Genomic DNA, 20,997 nt, shown 5'->3' with positions numbered 1-20,997 from the left:
TTAAATGCAAAAGGTAACAAAAAGAAGATCTGCTTACCAGCTCCAGAGCAGCGGGTTTCGTTGTCCCTGGGTCGCCCGTCTCAGGGGCGCTTCGAAGACCTCCGTGGGTTCTTCGGTGCCGGCTGTGAGACGGGTGGCGTCGGCTTCCTGCGGTGGGCTCCATGCCGGGGCCGGGCCGGAGGGGCGGGCTGCGGCGGAGCCGGTGCAGTCACCGCAGGGGGACGCCCTCGGCGATGAGTAGATGGGGGGATCTTGAGCCACGCCGGGGCAGGACAAGCCGGCTAGCATCCATCTACTGCTCTACCATCGAGAACTGCTGGGCAAAGTCCTCGACAGTGTCGCCGAATAGGCCCGCCTGGAAAATGGGGGCAGCAAGGAATCGTGTCCTGTCGGCCTCACCCATCTCGACCAGGTTGAGCCAAAGGTGGCGCTCCTGGACCACTAGTGTGGCCATCGTCTGCCCGGGAGACCGCGCCGTGACCTCCGTCGCTCGGAGAGCGAGGTCGGTCACCGAGCGCAGTTCCTGCATCAATCCCGGGGCGGAACTACCCTCGTGCAGTTCCTTTAGTGCCTTGGCGGACTTGCAGGAGAGCCATGGCGTGCAGGGCAGAGGCGGCTTGTCCAGCAGCGCCGTAGGCTTTGACCGTCAGAGACGACGTAAACCTACAGGCCTTGGACGGGGGCTTTGGGCACCCACGCCAGGTGGCGGCGCTCTGCGGGCATAGGTTTCACCGCGAGCGCCTTTATCCACCGGGGGATTGCCGAATAACCCTTGGCCGCCCCACCATCGAGGGTAGTGAGAGCGGGGAAGCTGAAAAGATCGGGACCGGGCAGTAAAAGGTGCCTCCCGCGATCTTGTCAGCTCTTCATGCACTTCCGGGAAGAAAGGAACGGGGCGGGGCGTGGCTTTGAGCAGCGCAGCGAGCCCAGGAACCAATCACAGAGCCGCGAGGGTTCAGGGAAGAGCGGTGAAATCCACTCTAACCGACGCTCACGGCTGTCCGGGAAAGCATGTCGTCACCTCCACGTCAGCCTGTGACTGGGCGATCGACCCCGAAGGGAGGAGCCCAGCCGAGGCTTCCGACTGGACGAGCCCGCTCTCCGATGCTGCGCTCGAGAGCTCATCACTTTCGCGGGCTCCGAATAAGAAGTCGAACTCGCCGTGAGACGAGCCGGCGGACTCACCCGGAAGCCCGATCGGGGCAGACGAGCGTGCTGGGGAATGGGAGTTCCGCGGGGGGATACCCGGCGGAGGCGGTCCCATTGGGTCCCCAAATCGCCCCCAGTGCTAGCCGCGCTGGCCTCAAACCTGTGGGTAAAAGGACCGAGGCGGGAGCCTCTGGGGTGGCTTGCTTCCTTACGAAGGCGAGCCGCGACCGCAACGTTGCCATGGACACATTCTCGCAATGAGAATGTGACCATCCACGAACGCTGTCTCCGCGTGAGCAGTGCCCAGACACGAAAGACAGTGATCGTGACCATTAGAAGGCGAGAGATAACGAGCATAACCAGGAATAACACACAATCGGAAAAGCATCTTTAAAAAGACGCGTCTTTAAAAAGACGTTCCGTGTGTGCGCTCTTTTAGAGAAATATATACTCTTTTAGAGGGGAAAAATGCTCTTTCAGAAAATATACTCTCTAGTTTTTCTGCCGAAGCGCCCAGGGGCGTTCTCTGCAGTGCACCAGTGCAGAGGAGGGAGAAGCCGCTGAAATGCGCCGTCAGATCCAGCAGGTGAATGAACAGTAGTATTCAGCTCAATGAGCATGACCGTTCGGCTCCGAAGAGAAAATCTGAATGAGTGGTTGCATACCAGCTCCTTTTATACCCGTATGTTCGGGGGAGTGGCATGCAAATACCACTCGCCAATTTTCATTGGCCTTTTATCAAAGACCAGAGGTGTCTCGGGCTCCCAAGAGTGACCCCTAGTGTCACTACATCGACACCAACGTCGAGTGAGTGACAGATAGGGAACAGCATTTTCCAACACTGAAAACTGAGATTTTCGAAAACGCTCTCCATTACCGCCTACTTTGGAAAGCGATGATTTTAGGAAACTGAAAACAGAGTTTCAAATGAATTAGTGTGGATGTGGCCTTAGAGAATTAATGGGACAAAAATAGGAAAAATCTTTAGACTGCACTAATACTTAAATTAGTATATTGTCTGTCATGCTTTATATGTTTAACAAAGCAAAATCGAAATATTTCCAAGTACCCCCTGGTGTATTCGTACCCAGGTTGGGAATAACAGGTCCATTTGATGCATTTGTTTCCAATTTGTGCATTTTTTATTTATTTTTTTTTTTTTATCTAGAGGAGATTTAGAACATTTGCAAATCTTCATATGTTGCTAAAACATTCCCTGTTAAATGCAATAAAAACACTCAGCAAATAAGTTAAAATATGCATGTGAATTCAGTCGTCTTGAGATGTAGATCATATGTTTGTACACAAATATGATGTCTACAATGGAACATGATGTACTCTTTCCAAGACGTCTTGACTTCCATTAGAAAACTGATGGAAAAAAAAATAGCCTCTACTGTTTTCTTCCCGTATTTTTTTTAAACTGGACTTCTGAAATGCTGATTAAGTCATTTCATGACATACGCCTAAAGTATTATTTTATTTGTCTGCCATTTTAGCTGCTGGGCTTCGCCCTGCCTTTGAAGAGTGTTTATGTTTGAGAAAAAAGAAAAGAATGAAAGAAAGGGAAAATGTGCAGATATAAATATGCCTGATTCTTCCTTTGAGGGTATAAATGAGCTTTGAGTCACATAAAGGCTTTATCAAATTTTCTCCCATTTACCAGAACTTTGAAGACAAAAATTACATCAAACTGTTACATGCTGACTAGTTTTATGCTTCCCACCTTTCAAAACAGCAAGCATCTGGATAAATATTACATGTTGTTGTGTTCTTTTTCCTTGCATAAAAAAAAAGGATGTTCATTTTATATTTTATTCTACACATAAGTACTATTAAACAAATTAAAACTTTTAATAGATGAAAAAGCAATATGAAAAAGCAAAAGCAAAACTTCAATCTTCAAACCATTTTAGTTTCTCTTCTGAATTAATTGTATATATTATGAGACAGTAATTTGAAGATGGATTGCAGGCATAATATTGCAAACTCAAAAGCTCAGACAAATGTAAAAAATAACTTCAATATCAGTGGTGAGCAAGAAGCATCTTGGTAAACACGACTTGAAAAAACACAACATGGAGGATTAACTTGTGTATTCGAGTCTGTCTTTAAGGGCAAAGTTAAAATTCACTCTATCAGCGCAACTGCGGTCATATTTAATGTTAAAACCATGATAACAATGATGCAAAAGCATCACACTATTAAACTGTCTAAATCAGCACTTTCTAGAATAATAATATCTATGGATAGTTTGGAGGGTTTTTTTATATTTCTGTATTTTTGGCAAGTCTTTTTAAAACACCTGCTACACAGAAAGACCATACCCTTTGGGCAAAAGTATTGCAGGGTCTTGCATCACATGTGAAATCTGGGTGGCTTTGAAGTTGGGGGTGCCACTCCTTTCTGCGCCTTGTCTGAGCTACTCGAACAATCTGAGCTGAAAGCGGTCAAATACCATAAAAAAAGGCCAACTTTAAGTAGAACATCCAAGAGAACTCATAAAAGGTTGTTTTTAGACATGGAGTTTTGTTAAAATGGTTTTAAGCACTTTGTAAGGCTGTGCTGTCGACTTATGCCATGGAGAAAAGCATTTTGCATTTAAGCCCTTTGACTTTTTTCATGAATAGGGTACAAATTTGGGCCTAAAATTCTGTAACTTTCAGAACATGTTGATTGTCAATCTCAGCAGGTCACACTAAATATATCGGCTGCTTTTATTTTCTATTTGTTTTATGTGAACTTTATTTTTTACAACCATGTTACCAAAAATACGGTTGTCTACATGCAGTTTAAGACCCAGTTTTGTGTGATTGTCATTATTGTAAAAACTTAAAAATCAAATAAGGCAAAATAAATTGGGAAATAAGTTACATAAGTAGAAAATAAGTTAATTGTTGTAAAAGTAAACAGGAATACAAATTAAAGTAATTATAGTACAATTTTGCTTTTGGATAAATTTGAGAATGTTAAGACGTCTGAGGTGGAACATGTGAAGAACCCAATTTTGAGGTAGGTTGTGGTGGGGGGGGGGGGTTAAAATATTTGCTGTGTTTAAAGCAAATTACTTTTTCTGCTAGGTTAATGCAATACTAGACAATAGTTTATTAAACACACTTAAGATGCACTCAGTATTTTTTTCCCCACTTTAAAAGTTATATTCCTTAGAAATTAATTGCAATTTTCAAGCGCATGAATACAATCATGACAACTTGCAAAGGTAACTTTATAAATGCGGTGTTATTCTACATTGAGAGGGTCCCCTCATGGGGGCCACCATGTTATGATCACATGAATAGTATTACTCTCCTAATCTCAGTAACTGCCCTGTTTTGGGACACTGACAATTAAATCATGACCGACAATGAACAGTGCATTTCTACAGTGACCCTGTCTACACCTGGTTTTAAAATGCATATTTGGTGATCCAATCACATGCATTCAGTACTAAATACAGGTCTAAATGAGGTCCAAAATGTTTTGTGATCGGACCACAAAAACCACATATGAATGTGGTGAAAAACACAGGTGGCCACATTGCATTTGAGGTGTAAATGCCAGTCTGTCCTGAATGTGTCCTGGCAACAGCAAACAGTAAATCGACCACTGTGCTAAGAGTTTAAACTTTGCCGGTTACAAGTGGTTTAAAAAAAAATAACCACCTTATCAGAAAATTAAAAAAAAAAAAAAAGCAGATACATACAAGCATGAAAAATTCACAGATCTTCTTCAGGGTGTCTGAAATCAACATGCAGTGACACTTGAGAAAAAAAAAAAAAAAAAAATAAAACATCTGCAGCTCAGGTTAATTCAGGTAATCCACTAAAATAAATGTTGATTTTGCTTTTAATTAAATTTCAGCTGCATCAGGGAGCAATAGAGTGCATTTTTTTTTCCCCCCTCACGCTTTATTTGCCTTCTGTGGCTTTAATGTCATGCAGTAACACACTGACTGATGTCATCATGAATCAGAGTCCCTCCCCTTCTAATCCGAAGAAATTTTTTGCAGAATTTATTAATCTTTGTTAATCAAAGTACAAAAGTTTTAGTTCATAGTGCATTAATATGATTGTAGCAGAGTGGCGCAAGATTGAAAATAATAAATCAAATCTGTACTCGAATATGCCACCCTGGAAACTCCACCCAGGAAGTATGAAACACAAGATGTCAACAATAAGGTCACACAGGTTCACTTCACTAATGAAAGGCCAGAGACATGGGTACAAGTACAAAAATAATCATTTTATTAAATACAATTAGAATAAAACACTTAATCTTAAAAGAACTGGCCTTAACCATGAGTTGTGCAAATAGCAGGACACACACACACCGCAACTGGAGTTATACGATATAATATCAAATATATGATCAGACACAGCTGCAAGAACTGGGGATTACCAGCAGGGGTGGCCTACAAGGATCAGCATCAGCCCAAGAATAGAGGATCACAGCATTCACATGTGCTCACACATGACTGGATAGCAGTGAAAAACCACCACAAGTGGGAAAGAAAGCCGGCCTCCCTGACTTTGGCACCCAGATCCTGCAACAAACAGTGTTAACAATCCATTGCATTGGCATAAACTCGCTGAAACAGTCAGAACATAGTTTCATTAAAGAAAACACTTAAACATCAGAAATATTTCAAAAGGAAATACCAAAAACATAAATTGGCAGCAGTACTAGTATAAGCTGCTAAATCAAGTGAACAGCTAATCTAATACACAACAGAAAAGACAGTTGCTCAAGAACCTTGACATAAATAACAAAATGAAAGACAATTCAAAATCCAAGGAGAAAACCATTCAGCTGAAAAAAAAAAAAAAAAAAAAAAAAAAAAAGCTCTACAAAGAGACCCAGGCCTTGTTACCCTCCATTGCAGCCACAGGCTTCACGCAGTAAAGGCCATTAAATTAGAGCCCGGACAATTCTAGGCCAGAGGGTTTCCAAAGCAATACAGATGGGAACACTGCTCAAAATGGCACTACAATGTGCAACAAAACACCAAAGGAAATAACCAAACAAAAAAATTTAAAGACAGACATAAAAACAGAACAAGTAATCGAAAAATAAGACAAAACAGCAGCGTTGTCCTAGGTGAAACGCAAACCCCAGTAGCTTTTTAGCTGCGGGCCCTCAGTGTGCCAGCGAGCCCGCCTAAAACAAAACAGTGTTACTACTGATAAACCTACCCACGGCCAATGTGCAAGAACGTTAGGTTATACATACCAATAGAATGCCAGCTCCTCGAACCAAACGCTTACACACAGTAGCAATGAGCGGAGAATTGGTGGGCTGACGCAGCACAAACAAATCCTGTGGTCTACATTACGCTTTACAGCTGGGAAGGAGCAGTCAGAGCGACCCACAATTACTGACACTGGAAAATGTCTTCAAGTCCACTACAATAGGTGAACATGCATTAATCACTGCATTAAAGCAAGTCCATAACTTAACCAATGGCTAACAGCTCATACCTCTCCAATGTCCCAGTCCATTTCCTGGAAGGAACCAATGACGCGGCTGTGAGGCTGACAGTGAAGCATTTCCAAGTGGCATGTAGCGACCCTTTAATAGGCAAGCAGTGACTGCTGATAGGCCGTGACTAGTCATCGTCATGACAACGTCAACGAGCCGCTAATTCAGGGAGGGTTTAACCTACCCTGCCACATTAACAAATACAACTTTTGATTTGTATTATTATATGTTGAAATTAACATTAAATAAGATTAATGAATGCTTATTAAATATTGTTCATTGTTAGATCATGTTAACTAATGTTGTTAACTAATGTTAATAAATGGAACCTTATTGTAAAATGTTACCAAAATTACATTAATTGTGCACCTTTAATAGTTCTCACAATAACAACAAAAAGGGTATTGTGCCTCTAATGCTTTATAAAATTCAACATGTGAAATGCAACACCAAAGTGTACCATATCCACACAAAGTGCCTAAAGTATCATGCAGCTTTTTGGTCAAATTTGTGAAAATGGGAGCTTTCAAGCATAAGGACCATGTGGAGTTCTCTGCAGGCCATTGGCAGATCTACATCTGCTTACTTTGGGAAAACTTTTCTCTGCATCTTTATTTCTCCTTTCATTTCTGTCTCTCTCTCTCTCTCTCTCTCTCTCTCTCTCTCTCTCTCTCTCTCTCTCTCTCTCCTGTCTCTGGGCTTGTGCACTTGCTTTTGGCAGGGTGCGTTATCATGTGCAAATTCTGTCAGTCTCAGAAGAACCACACTAATGCAGCGAGCTGGCACACAGGCATGCAGAACAGAGACACATGCCCTTTCTCTCTCTCTTTTTCTCTTCCATCTTCCCTCCCTCATTATATCCATTAATCCAATCTTTCTCCTATGCTCTTTAGCATTAACATTTCTCTCTCCCATGTTTTTCAAGTGCCGCTGTTTAAACAGTTCACTCCTCTGACATTTGGATTAACTCAAACAAGAATTTATCGCTGAGCTCTCCCTGGAACTGCATCAGATACACACTCACGGATAAATACAGACCATAAACACACACAGACTCACAACGCAGGTCAAGTCATTCAGTGAGTGTGAATAACTCAACAGCTCGCAGATGCACACACAAACACTTATAAGTACACAATGACAACCGCTCTCTGTTGGAAATCAGGGTGTGTTGTCCTTGAAGCTGCACTCTGGGTGAGTTAAACTGAAATGGGTCTTTAAAACTAGCTGACTAAGCAGAACACTCTTGCACACACACGCACAGCAACACATAGCCAATAAATACCAGTATAATAAATGTGATATAGGGAGGACTGGGGCTAGTTGTCACATTTATTCCAGTAAATATTTCATAGGGTTGTTTAATTTTTGAAAGTCAAATTCTATATGGGCACATACCCTGAAGCCTTGGCAAAAAAAAAAAAAAAAAATTAAACATTATAGCGAGGCATGCTGTCACATTACACAGTATGTGTTTTCACCATGTAACCTGCCATTAAACAGCCAATCATAGGCTTGTTTTGGCAAACAAATATTGTAATTAAAATAAATGTGTAATGTTTAAAATGTTTGCTCAACCTTTCGGTTAAAACCTACCTTCGTAAAATAGTTATTTTGCCTTGCTGTAAGCTACAGTAGCGATGTACTGTAGTCTTATTTATGTGTTTATCCAACATCTATAGCACATTATGGCATTTGAATTTTAGTTTGTAGCATAGAATTCACAACATTATTCTAATTTAAGAGGATTGTGGGTGTGTTTGAGACAGTGGCGAATTCTCAGGGCCAGCAAAGCCTTCTCTGCTGGCCTAACATGTCTAATAAATATTGTTTCATCCTTTCATTCTCATTCACCTTTTTCATTTATTTTCAATTGATTTCCACTCCTAATTCATCTGAAAACGAATAGCAAACAATTAATAGTTTATCCAATCAGAATTTATTCCTTGATCCTTACAAGCGAAGCGTGGTGACTGGTTCACAAATTGCATGCCCAAAGCCGAGCGCTTTAGCTGAAGCAGCACGTGAGGCTGAGCTCCATCCCGTCAGGCCTTCAGAATTTCTGCAGATTCCCTCAACACTGCAGTGAATAGGCATCTAAAGTCAGATTCATCAGCCAATCAGATTTATTTATTTGTTCTTGGTGGGTGTGGTCTTCAGGATATGTCCCAGTCAGGGCCTTCTAGCTGGCCTTGAATGACGCAATCACGCTTTAAGTGATGTACGTAATTTGAAAGCGAAGAGCTCAAGATCTTGCCAACGATTCGACTGTCACTGCCTCTATTGCCATTGAGAAAGAGATCCTTATGGATTTAAAAACCTGAGATGTTCTGCATGATCATGCAATTGATTAATTAAACAGGAAAGAAGGACTGATTTTCACTTCAAGTCAATTGGTAAGTGCTTTTAGCATTGTTATAGCAACATCAAGAGTTTTCAAAGTGTAAATTAGGCTAGCTGGAGCCTTCAGTGTCAGTTTAAGTTTTGAAAAGTAACTGTGTACCCATATGAAAAAAAATTATTGCAAGCAACATTTAGATCACAAATATCATTAGATAGCTTTTTCCTGGTATTAGACCGTCTTGGTCTTGGCTTTCGTACGTGGACATGTTTTTAAAATATCAATTGGTATTATTATTTGGCTGCGATGTAATGTATGATGTCCATAGGCATAGGGTGTCTTATTAATTGTGAAACAGTGTTTTCTGAATGGCATGACTGACACTGAAGGCCAAGACTTAACATACATGGGCAGCCACAGGTCTGAGACCAACATACAAAATCAACAAAGAGAAAACAAACATTTGAGTAATTTAATATTTAACAAAAAACTGTAACTTTTTTTTTTAAGATATAGCTCTTTTGACAACTTTCCCACATCACAACTAGCCCAGGTCTCCCCTATATATAAAAAAATAAAAATAACTTTTGCTAAAACAAGGCCTCATCAAACTGTATGAGTCATACAATTTACTCTACAATTTAGTCTACATTCATTTTATTTTAGTCTATTAAAACACCACTTTCTCACCCAATTGAGATGCAAATGGTTTTAACTGAAACTTGTGGTAACACTTTCTTTGAAGCCCAGGGCTTTGATCATGCCAGAACAGAATTATATCTAGAACCTATTTTAGTGGATCCCCCACCTCACTGACCTTTAAAAGAAATGTATGCTACAATCTATACATCTGTTTGTATAAAATCAAGTATACCAATAATAAGGTTGTTTATAATTGGTACTATCCCCTTAACATTTAGAAAACAAAATATCTGTCAGAAATGTCATATGTCACAAACTAAATATTTATAGATTTGGTACATAATATGTATAAAAGTATTGTAGAACTGGTACATAAAATGTATAAAAGCATTGTCACACTGCAGCATTTTTCGTACAGCCAAATCACAGCCAAACATTATTTGCAGATGCTATGTGCACCGTGGTGCAAATAATGGTTTATGCCATTTACACCCCAGTGCAAATAGTGGCAGATATTATTTGCACCCCAACCCTGGTGCATATAATGGGAGATTCTAATTGCACCCATATGCAAATATTGTCAGAAACTATTAGCACCCATATTTAAATACTAACATACAGTATGGGCATCACTGCAGTGTGTTTATTGTGTTTATATAGAGTCCCACAGACACACTACATTAGCCTCTACCCCTAAACCTAACCTTAACCTTCCCTTAGAAAAAAATAACCTTGGTTTTACTGAATTAACTCTGGTTTCACCATGGTATTTTTTGTAAATTTACAATAACAACAAAATTAACCATGGTTACTATTTTACCACCATATTACTGTACTCTACATTCACTGTGACCAAATCATCATGACAACATTTATATTAATTTTTATCTATTATTTTAAGTAGTACTAAATTAAATATTAAGAGTGGAATCAGGAAATCGGATGGGAAAAAGAGTGTAACAAAATGAGAATTCGAACCACGGTAGCTAAGACAACAGTTCACATTCACACACCGTTTTTACACCGTATGCCACTGCAGTGACATATATTGTTTTGTTTGCTGTATATTTCTTTGGTTTCACCAGACTACTGGGGTGCAAATAGCTGCACTGTGTGGCAGATGCTACTTACACCGGGGTGTAAATAGACACTCTGAATATTATTACATACCCGGCTTTAGTGACCCATACATCTATCACAAATGGATAGGGATTGGACGATATATTGAATTTCAATTTATCGCGAACCAAAAAAATTATGAACCATATCGAGGCAAAACCCGATATTTAGACATTTGAAACATTGTTTTCTGAACATGTGATCATAAATGAAATGACCCGTCAAACATCATAATCTCTCTATCGATTGATTTTACCCCTACTACACTTTTCTTTTCTTTTTTTCGGTTTACAGTTCACACAAGGTGCTTGAATTTAGCTTTTAGAAATTTAAGTACTGTAATACCTGGAAAATTGCCTTATTTTGTTGAAAAGTGCTTGAGATTAAAACATCCTGGTTACTTTCGTAACCTCCGTTCCCCGATGGAGGGAACGAGAAGTTGTGTCGATGTAGTGACACTAGGGATCACTCTTGGGAGCACCAAACACCTCTGCTTTTTGAAAAAAGGCCAATGGGATTTGGCGAGTGGAATTTGCAAGCCACTCCCCCGGACATACAAGTATAAAAGGAGCTGGTATGCAACCACTAATTCAGGTTTTGTGCTGAGGAGCCGAGACAAGGTCCCGGCCATTTCAGCGGGTAGTTCAATGTTGTGGCAAGAGGGACACAACCTCTCATTCACTCCATCTGGGAACGGAGGTTACGAAAGTAACCAGGACGTTCCCTATCTGTCACTCACTCGACGTTGTGTCGATGTAGTGATACTAGGGGTCCCTATACAAAACGCCACAACTAGCTGAACTGTGTTACGTGGACTGGCGGTGCGAGACGGGCAGACCGCTGTGTGCCTCGTAGCCAGCGCACCAGGCCGTCACGTAACCTCATCCAATGCTCTTATGAGGGTCAAACAGTCCTTTGGGAACAAGTCGACTGCCCAACAATAGGCCTCTTTTCCTCTTTTTCTCCCCAAAAAGAGTGGAATTTGTTAACCGACTGGGGGCCATAAATGTCTAAGTCGGGGGGGGGGTTGTCACTCCCAAGGGGAAGACACCACGGAGACCACACCCCGCCCAGAGAAGGGGGAGGGGTATTTTGTGTGGAAATACGTCACATGGTCTTAACGAGTCTTGTCGGAAGTATGTCATGTGGAGAAGTCGCATGGTAGGTTCTACCCGAGGGGGAAGGAGTGTCTGCAAAAAGAGAGGCCTCTGCCCAAGGAAGATGCAGTTTACCGACAGGGAAATGATTTAGCAGAAGATATCACATGGGGTCACCTATGGGAAACCAGCACATGTGGAGCACCTACCCCAGTACAGGGCCTAATTAGCACATGTACTGGGCCAGCAGTGAGTTTCTCTGCAAACTCGTCTGCCACAGGGCTAAGGAGGAAAGTCATCCAGGGATCACAGCTTGTGAACACGACTGGGGGTCAAAAGTGCACGTCTTCACCTCAAGGGAGGGGAAAGGCGCTATGCGCAAGTGGTACACCCGGCCAGCTGTCCCGCAACTTATCTGCTCGTACCTGACAATACACGGGACGAAACCGGAGATTGTAGAACCTCGCAAAGGTATTGGGTGTTGCCCAGCCCGCTGCTCTGCAGATGTCTGCCATCACGATGGCATCAACGACCCAGTGGGTGATCCTCTGTTTGGAGACAGTGCTTCCTTTCCTCTGTCCACCAAAGCAGACAAAGAGCTGCTTGGAGCTTCTAAAGCTCTGCGTGCGATCCAAATAGATGCGTAAAGCACGCACCGGACACAGCAACGCCAAAACTGGGTCTGCCTCTTCCTGGGGCAGCGCTTGAAGGTTCACCACCTGATCCCTAAAAGGGGTCATGGGAACCTAGGGCACATAGCCCGGTCGGGGTCTCAGGATCACGTGAGAGTAACCCGGACCAAACTCCAGGCATGATTTGCTGACAGAGAACGCCTGCAGGTCCCCTACTCTCTAGATGGAAGTGAGCGAAGTCAGGAGGGCAGTCTTCAAAGAGAGTGAAGCTCAAATGACTCAAGGGGCTCAAAGAGAACTCCCTGTAGACCTCGAAGGACTACAGAGAGGTCCCATGAGGGGATGAGGTGCGGGCTGGAGGGATTCAACCTTCTAGTCCTCTCAGGAACCTGATGATCAAGTCGTGCTACCCCAAATACTTACCATCCACTGCATCATGATGTGCCGAAATGGCGGCTACATACACCTTCAAGGTGGAGGGGGACAGCCGCCCCTCCAGCCTCTCCTGCAGGAAGGAAAGTACCGATCCGACTGTGCATCTCTGGGGGTCTTTGCGTCAGGAAGAACACCACCTCGCCACTTCAAGGCATACAGGCGCCTTGTAGAGGGAGCCCTAGCCTGAGTGATCATGTCTACCACCGCAGCTGGTGCCACTTAGGTCTTTCACATCCTGTCCAAGGGCCAGACGTGGAGATTCCAGAGGTCTGGTCACCGGTGCCAGATGGTGCCCCGTCCATGAGAAAGAAGGTAGGGGGGGCTGTTGCAAGGAGCGTGAGGTCCGAGAACCACGTCTGGGTGGGCCAGTAGGGTGCTACTAGGATGACCTGCTCCTCATTCTCCCTGACCTTGCACAGGGTCTGTGCAAGTTGGCTCACTGGGGTAAATGCATATTTGCGTAATCCCAGGGGCCAGCTGTGTGCCAGTTCGTCTATACCGAGGGGTGCATTGGTCAGGGCATACCAAAGCGGGCAGTGGGAAGATTCCCGGGAAGCAAACAGGTCTACCTGTGCTCGACTTAAATGTCTACAAATCAGCTGGACCACCTGGGGGTTGAGTCTCCACTCTTCCCTGAGCATAACCTGTCGTAACAGCGCATCCGCTGCGGTTTTGATGTCGCCCAGGATGTGAGTGGCTCATAGCGACTTGAGGTGCTGCTTACTCCAGAGGAGGAGACGGCAGGTGAGTTGTGACATGCAACGGGAGCCTAGACCACCTTGATGGTACACTACCATTGCCGTGTTGTCTGCCAACACAGCCGCGGGCCAGTCCAGGAGCCGGCAGCTGTGTGCCTGTTGCATACAGCACCCCAGCCCGTCTTGGAGGCGTCCGTTGTAACCACGACGCACCTGGAGACCTGCTCTAGGGGAACCCCTGCCCATAGAAATGCAAGGTCGGTCCAAGGGCTGAAGAGGCAGTGACAGATTGGCATGACAACCACGCGATGTGTCCCGTGGAGCCATGCCCATCTCGGGACTCGAGTCTGAAGATGTGCTGAAGCGGTCTCATATGCATCAACCCGAGCGGTGTGCCCACCACTGAGGATGCCATATGAGGTAAGACCGAGACGTGGAAGTACGCATCCTTCAGGTCTACTGCCACAAACCAATCTTGATGCCGGACGCTCGCTAAAATGCATTTTTTCATCAGCATCTTGAACGGGAGTCTGTGCAAGGCCTGGTTCAGTATTCGCAGGTCCAAGATTGGCCGCAACCCACCGCCATCGGAACGATGAAGTAGGGGCTGTAAAACACCTTCTTCATCTCGGCTGGAGGGACAGGCTCTATCGCACCCTTCCTTAGAAGGGTAGCGGTCTCCGCATGCAAGGTAGCAGCGTTATTGCCCTTCATCGAGGTGAAGCGGACGCCGCTGAACCTGGGTGGGTGCCTGGCAAACTGAATTGCATAGCCGAGTCGGACGGTCCAGGTCAGCCACCGCGAAAAGTTGGAAAGCGTGAGCCACGCGTCCAAACTCCGGGTGAGATGGACCAAGGGGACAATCACATCGGACGTATCAGCAGGTGGGCCTCATGGCGGGGCGAAGCCTGAGGTGCCACGTTGAGGGAGCTCGAACCCCATGGCCGTGTTGAGTCCAGAGACATCGAAGCACATACCTGGCTCCTGACGCCCACCATAATCTTGGTCGAGGAGGGGGGAGGAGGAATATTGTCCCTGCAGTCCATCGGAACCTACCCGGTGTGGGCATGTTTGTGCCACAGCTGGGCATGCAGGGGCGGGGGGTCCGCCACTGGAGCACCGAACCTGCCGAAATGGGACGGTGGACGGCGGTCATGACGACGGCCATGCGCACCTGACATGTGACCCAGAGAACAAGAAAACCACTCTTTTGTTGAAGTTTTGGGTACCGCAGCCTCCTCGGCATACGGCGAAAAATTAAACAAAAGATTCTCCTCCCGGCCCTCCACCGGGGTATGGAGTGGTCTGTCTACCAGCTCCTCGTCCCTGGGTACTCGTCAAAGGTGCTTCGAAGCCTTCCTTGGGTCCTTGGCGGCTGGCCATGAGACGGGTGGCGTCTGCTTCCACGCCGGGGCCAGGCCACGGGGGCGGGCTGCGGTGGAGCCAGTGCTGTTGCTGCAGGAGGACGCACTTGGTGATGAGCAGATGGGGTGCGGGGTCTTGAGCCGCGCTGGGGCAGGATGTGTTGAATAGCCTCCGTCTGCTGCTTCACTGCCGAGAACTGCTGGGCAAAGTCCTCGACGGTGTCGCCGAACAGGCCAACCTGGGAAATGGGGGCGTCAATGAACCGTGCCTTGTAAGCCTCTCTCATCTCAACCAGGTTGAGCCAAAGGTGGGGCTCCTGGACCACCAGGGTGGACATCGCCTGCACGAGAGACCGCGCCGTGACTTTCGTCACCTGGAGAGCGAGGTCGGTCGCTGAGTGCAGTTCCTGCATCAATTCCAGGTCAGAACTACCCTTGCGCAGCTTTTTTAGTGCCTTGGCTTGATGTACCTGCAAGAGAGCCATGGCATGCAGGGCGGAGGCGGCTTGTCCAGCAGCACCGTAGGCCTTAGCCATCAGAGACGATGTAAACTTACAGGCCCTGGATGGGAGCATCGGGCGCCCGTGCCAGGTTGCGGCGCTCTTTGGGCACAAGTGCACCTTGAGTGCCTTATCCACCTGGGGGATCACCGAATACCCCTTGGCCGCCCCACCATCGAGGGTAGTGAGAGTGGGGGAGCTGAAAGATCGGGATCGGGTAGTAAAAGGTGCCCACCATGATCTTGTCAGCTCCTCATGCACTTCTGGGAAGAAAGGGACTGGGGTGGGGTGCGGCCGTGAGCGGCGCTCTTGGCCCAGGAACCAATCATTGTGCCACGAGAGTTCAGGGGAGAGTGGAGGGTTCCACTCTAGCCCGACAATCGTGGCTGCCCAGCATGTCCATCATCTCCGCCTTGGCCTGAGACTGGGCGACCACACCCGAAGGAGGATGCCCAGCCGAAGCCTCCATATCAGACTGGATGATCCCGCTCTCTGATGCTGCGCTCGATAACTCATCATCTTCCCGGGCCCCAAATAAGAGGTCGAACTCGCCCTGAGATGAGCCAGAGGTCTCATCCGGGAGCCCGACCGGGGCAAGCGAGCTTGCTGAGGAATGGGAGGTCTGTGAGGGTTTACCTGGCAGAGGTGCTCCCATTGAAGTCCACAAATCACCCCCACCCCCATTCTCACAATGAGGACAAGACCCATCCACGAACGATGTCTCCGCGTGGGCAGTGCCCAGACATGTAAGACAGTGATCGTGGCCATCAGAAGCGGAGAGATAACGACAGCAACCAGGAATAACACACAAACGGAAAGGCATCTTTAAAAAGACTTTCCGTGTGTGCCGCTCTTTTATGAAAATATACTCTTTTGGAATATACTCTTTGTTTTGTTCTGCCGAAGCGCCCAGGGGCATTCTCTGCTCTCCATGGGTGCAGAGGGGGAGAAGCCACTGAAATGCGCCGTAAATCCAGCAGTTTGAGGTGAACGGAAGGGAGAACTGAATTCAGTGTACTGAATGCAACCGCTCGGCTCCGAAGAGAAAATCTGTATGAGCGGTTGCATACCAGCTTCTTTTATACCCGTATGTCTGGGGGAGTGGCATGCAAATTCCACTCACCAATTCCCATTGGCCTTTTTTCAAAAAGCAGAGGTGTTTAGGGCTCCCAAGAGTGACCCCTAGTGTCACAACATCGAAACAACGTCGAGTGAGTGACAGATAGGGAACCATTTCTTGACAGCTCATATCATTATTTTATATACAGTTTTAAAAAATAATATTAACTGATAGAATTTTAGAATTTTAAAGTAATATATATATATATATATATATATATATATATATATATATATATATATATATATATATTATTATTATTATTATTATTAAATTGATTATAATAAAGACAACAATAACAAATATATATATATATATATACAGTGCATCCAGAAAGTATTCACAGCGCTTCACTTTTTCCACATTTTGTTATGTTACAGCCTTATTCCAAAATGGATTAAATTCATTATTTTCCTCAAAATTCTACAAACAATACCCCATAATGACAACGCGAAAGAAGTTTGTTTGAAATCTTTGCAAATTTATTAAAAATAAAAAACAAAAAAAAGTCATAAGTATTCTCAGCCTTTGCCATGACACTCAAAATTGAGCTCAGGTGCATCCTGTTTCCACTGATCATCCTTGAGATGTTTCAGCAACTTGATTGGAGTCCACCTGTGGTAAATTCAGTTGATTGGACATGATTTAGAAAGGCACACACCTGTCTATATAAGGTCCCACAGTTAACAGTGTATGTCAGAGCACAAACCAAGCCATGAAGTCCAAGGAATTGTCTGTAGACCACCGAGACAGGATTGTATTGAGGCACAAATCTGGGGAAGGGTACAGAAACATTTCTGCAGCATTGAAGGTCCCAATGAGCACAGTGGCCTCCATCATCTGTAAATGTAAGAAGTTTGGAACCACCAGGACTCTTCCTAGAGCTGGCCACCTGGCCAAACTGAGCAATCGGGAGAAGGCCCTTAGTCAGGGAGGTGACCAAGAACCCGATGGTCACTCTGACAGAGCTCCAGCATTTCTCTGTGGAGAGAGGAGAACCTTCCAGAAGAACAACCATCTCTGCAGCACGCCACCAATCAGGCCTGTATGGTAGAGTGGCAAGACGGAATCCACTCCTCAGTAAAAGGCACATGACAGCCCGCCTGGAGTTTGCCAAAAGGCACCTGAAGGACTCTCAGACCATGAGAAACAAAGATTGAACTGTTTGGCCTGAATGGCAAGCGTCATGTCTGGAGGAAACCAGGCAACGCTCATCACCTGGCCAATACCATCCCTACAGTGAAGCATGGTGGTGGCAGCATCATGCTGTGGGGATGTTTTCAGCGGCAGGTACTGGGAGACTAGTCAGGATCGAGGGAAAGATGAATGCAGCAATGTACAGAGACATCCTTGATGAAAACCTGCTCCAGAGTGCTCTGAACCTCAGACTGGGGTGAAGGTTCATCTTCCAACAGGACAACGACCCTAAGCACACAGCCAAGATAACAAAGGAGTGGCTCTGGGACAACTCTGTGAATGTCCTTGAGTGGCCCAGCCAGAGCCCAGACTTGAACCTGATTGAACATCTCTAGAGAGATCTGAAAATGGCTGTGCTCCGACGCTCCCCATCCAACCTGATGAAGATTGAGAGGTCCTGCAAAGAAGAATGGGTATGCCAAGCTTGTAGCATCATATTCAAAAATACTTCAACAAAATATTGAGCAAAGGCTGTGAATACTTATGTACATGTGATTTGTTTATTTTATTTTTTTTATAAATTTGCAAAGATTTCAAACAAACTTCTTTCACGTTGTCATTATGGGGTATTGTTTGTAGAATTTTGAGGAAAATAATGAATTTAATCCATTTTGGAATAAGGCTGTAACATAACAAAAGGTGGAAAAAGTGAAGCGCTGTGAATACTTTCCAGATGCACTGTATATATATATATATATATATATATATATATATATATATATATATATATATATATATATATATATATATAAAATTACACATTTAACATACTTTATTCGGGACAGGTTCTATTGCTTGTTCTGCACCTGATCAGCCTGAATGTAGTACACTATTGTTGAAGGCATATTTGTTTTCTAATAGTGAAAGGTATAAGAGAAACATTATTTAAACATTGAGCATTTAAATTGTGTATTAAAGAACTTTATTTTGATGAAAAATTATAATGTGCATTTTGCGCAATTTGTTTTCAAAAAATAAACACATTTTACTGCCATACTTTGTCATTTAATATTATCATATTGAAATGAGATAATATCAAATGGTGAACGTCATATCGTGTATCGAACCGAATCACGAGACCATACCGGACACATTTTTCAAGACAATATAATGGATTACTATGTATATTTATAAGCCATTAATTATACCTTTAACATAAATTATATATATATATATATATATATATATATATATATATATATATATATATATATATGCTTCAAGAAAAGTGTTACCAAAATTGTAATTATTTGATGTACACAAATAACTGACACAACTGAAATTCCCAACTGCATTACAACCCCTTTGACTCATTGAAAGTGTGAGCTTCAGTTCCATAGAAACAGTGGAGCCTGTTAACAACCTGGTATTCAAATGTGATTGGACGAGAAGAGAGGCTTCTACACATGAAGTAACTTATCCTGTAGGGGAGAGTGTTTTTTTAATGTGCGAGAAGGTGAGGAAGTTATTTTTCGGTTTTGAGTAAATTACTGTTGAGATAGTATTCAATATGAAGTCAGCATTAGATAGCCCGAGTGACTAATGAATGAACATAGTATTTAGCTGTCAATCATTTGCTGTTTAACTGACAGCTGATGAGTTCTAACAGTGCTGTTAACGCACCGTAGAGTAGCCCTGTCAGATTGACATAGTGAAGTGTGAGAAGTGGGTCACTATTCTTACAGTGTGTCAGAGCATGAATGCTGGTCTAGGACCTGTTTTTATAACTGATATTTATATCGACTTGGTGAGAAAAATCTGATCGCACATCATCACTCCACTTTGACTGGCTTGAAGGCAGAAATTTCATGTACGAGTGCATAAAGCACTCTGCTGCTTATAATTAATACTTCATTAGTGCAGCATTAATGAGTTTACATGCATCATCACATTAACAATTTTAATGTGAAGCCATTAACCTGAATAACAAACAGCAAAAAGATCCATAAAAAATAAAATAAAAATAAAAATAAATAAATAAATAACCACAACAAAATAATGTTTTATTTGAAATTTTATGAATCTAATGCAGAAATGAACTAATATCTAATTGTGAATAGAATGGAATGGAAGAGAAAAAAAAAAAAGATACAGTTAACTGAACACACGTTGACCTTTCGTGACAACATGGCCCAATAGAGGGGAAAGTTGTTACACTGTATGGTTCTTACAATGGAACTTGCAATTAAACAGCATATAATAGGTTGTTCAGCTAAACTGAAACAGTAAAACAATTTTGAAACACAAAAATTCATGAAACAGCAACAAAGTTAAAGGTAGGGCCCATTGTACAAAAACATCAAACCATTGTAAATCAAACCATTGGACAACAAATATTGTAATTCAGAAATTGTATTAATTGATAACCTTTAAAAAATATGTGACATGTTTTATTTACATGACTGCCCAACAGCTATAGCAAAAATATATTGGAATTTTAGTTTCAGGCATAGAAATCACAGAAATTATTTTAATATAAGAGGGTTTTGAACTAGGTGTTTGAAACCAACATACAAAACTACTAATAGAAGTGATAATATAATATAATATAATATAATATAATATAATATAATATAATATAATATAAAAAAGTCTAGATGCTGAGCTCCAGCACATGGCACTAATAACGGAATATTTGCTATCCAGGGATGAGCTTTTAAACCTATCACTGCGTCCCCATTTACATCCTCCAGCATTCCTGTTATCTAAAGCAATTATCAAAGCTAAATAAATGAGGAAAAAGCATTATGATTCAGCCATGCTTAACAAAAGAGAAAGTGAGAGAGAGAGAGAGAGAGAGAGAGAGAGAGAGAGTTTTGTCTGTGTCAATAGGGACTCAGAGTTGATCGCAGTACCAGGGGATCTGTCAAATCCATCTGTTCCTCTCATTTCACAGAGGAAGCACTTAAAACATTACTGCACATAAACACACACAAACACAGTGTATGTGGATAGCAGAAAGAGATTTCTTTGCTTGGATCTGCGGCAGAAATTTCGGAATTGATTGTTTCAACATGTTTGTTCATACGTATGTGGGTGACTCTGTTGGGTTATGTAGCATGCCTCAGTGCTATTACCAAAAAGTAAATGATAAGGAGAGAAAAAACTGAAAAAAAAGAAAAGAAAAAAAACAGCTCTGAAAACACACACACACACACACATACACACACACACACACACACACACACACACACACACATGTTTGTGCAGCTATCATTATGAGGA

At 43.4% G+C, this 20,997-nt stretch overlaps 1 long non-coding RNA gene across 1 annotated transcript; it reads right to left on the bottom strand.

Annotated features, from left to right (window-relative positions):
• Positions 1 to 5,424: 5,424 nt before the first annotated feature.
• Positions 5,425 to 6,692, bottom strand: LOC127445070 (uncharacterized). Its single transcript, XR_007897926.1, has 3 exons — positions 6,627 to 6,692; positions 6,379 to 6,490; positions 5,425 to 5,692 (listed from the first exon to the last, which is right to left on the bottom strand). It is a non-coding gene; the product is annotated as an uncharacterized LOC127445070 (long non-coding RNA).
• Positions 6,693 to 20,997: the final 14,305 nt, after the last annotated feature.

Source organism: Myxocyprinus asiaticus, chromosome 8, assembly GCF_019703515.2.
Source record: "Myxocyprinus asiaticus isolate MX2 ecotype Aquarium Trade chromosome 8, UBuf_Myxa_2, whole genome shotgun sequence".
Classification (NCBI taxonomy): Eukaryota; Metazoa; Chordata; class Actinopteri; order Cypriniformes; family Catostomidae; genus Myxocyprinus; species Myxocyprinus asiaticus.
This window is presented reverse-complemented; position numbering and strand designations above follow the sequence as displayed.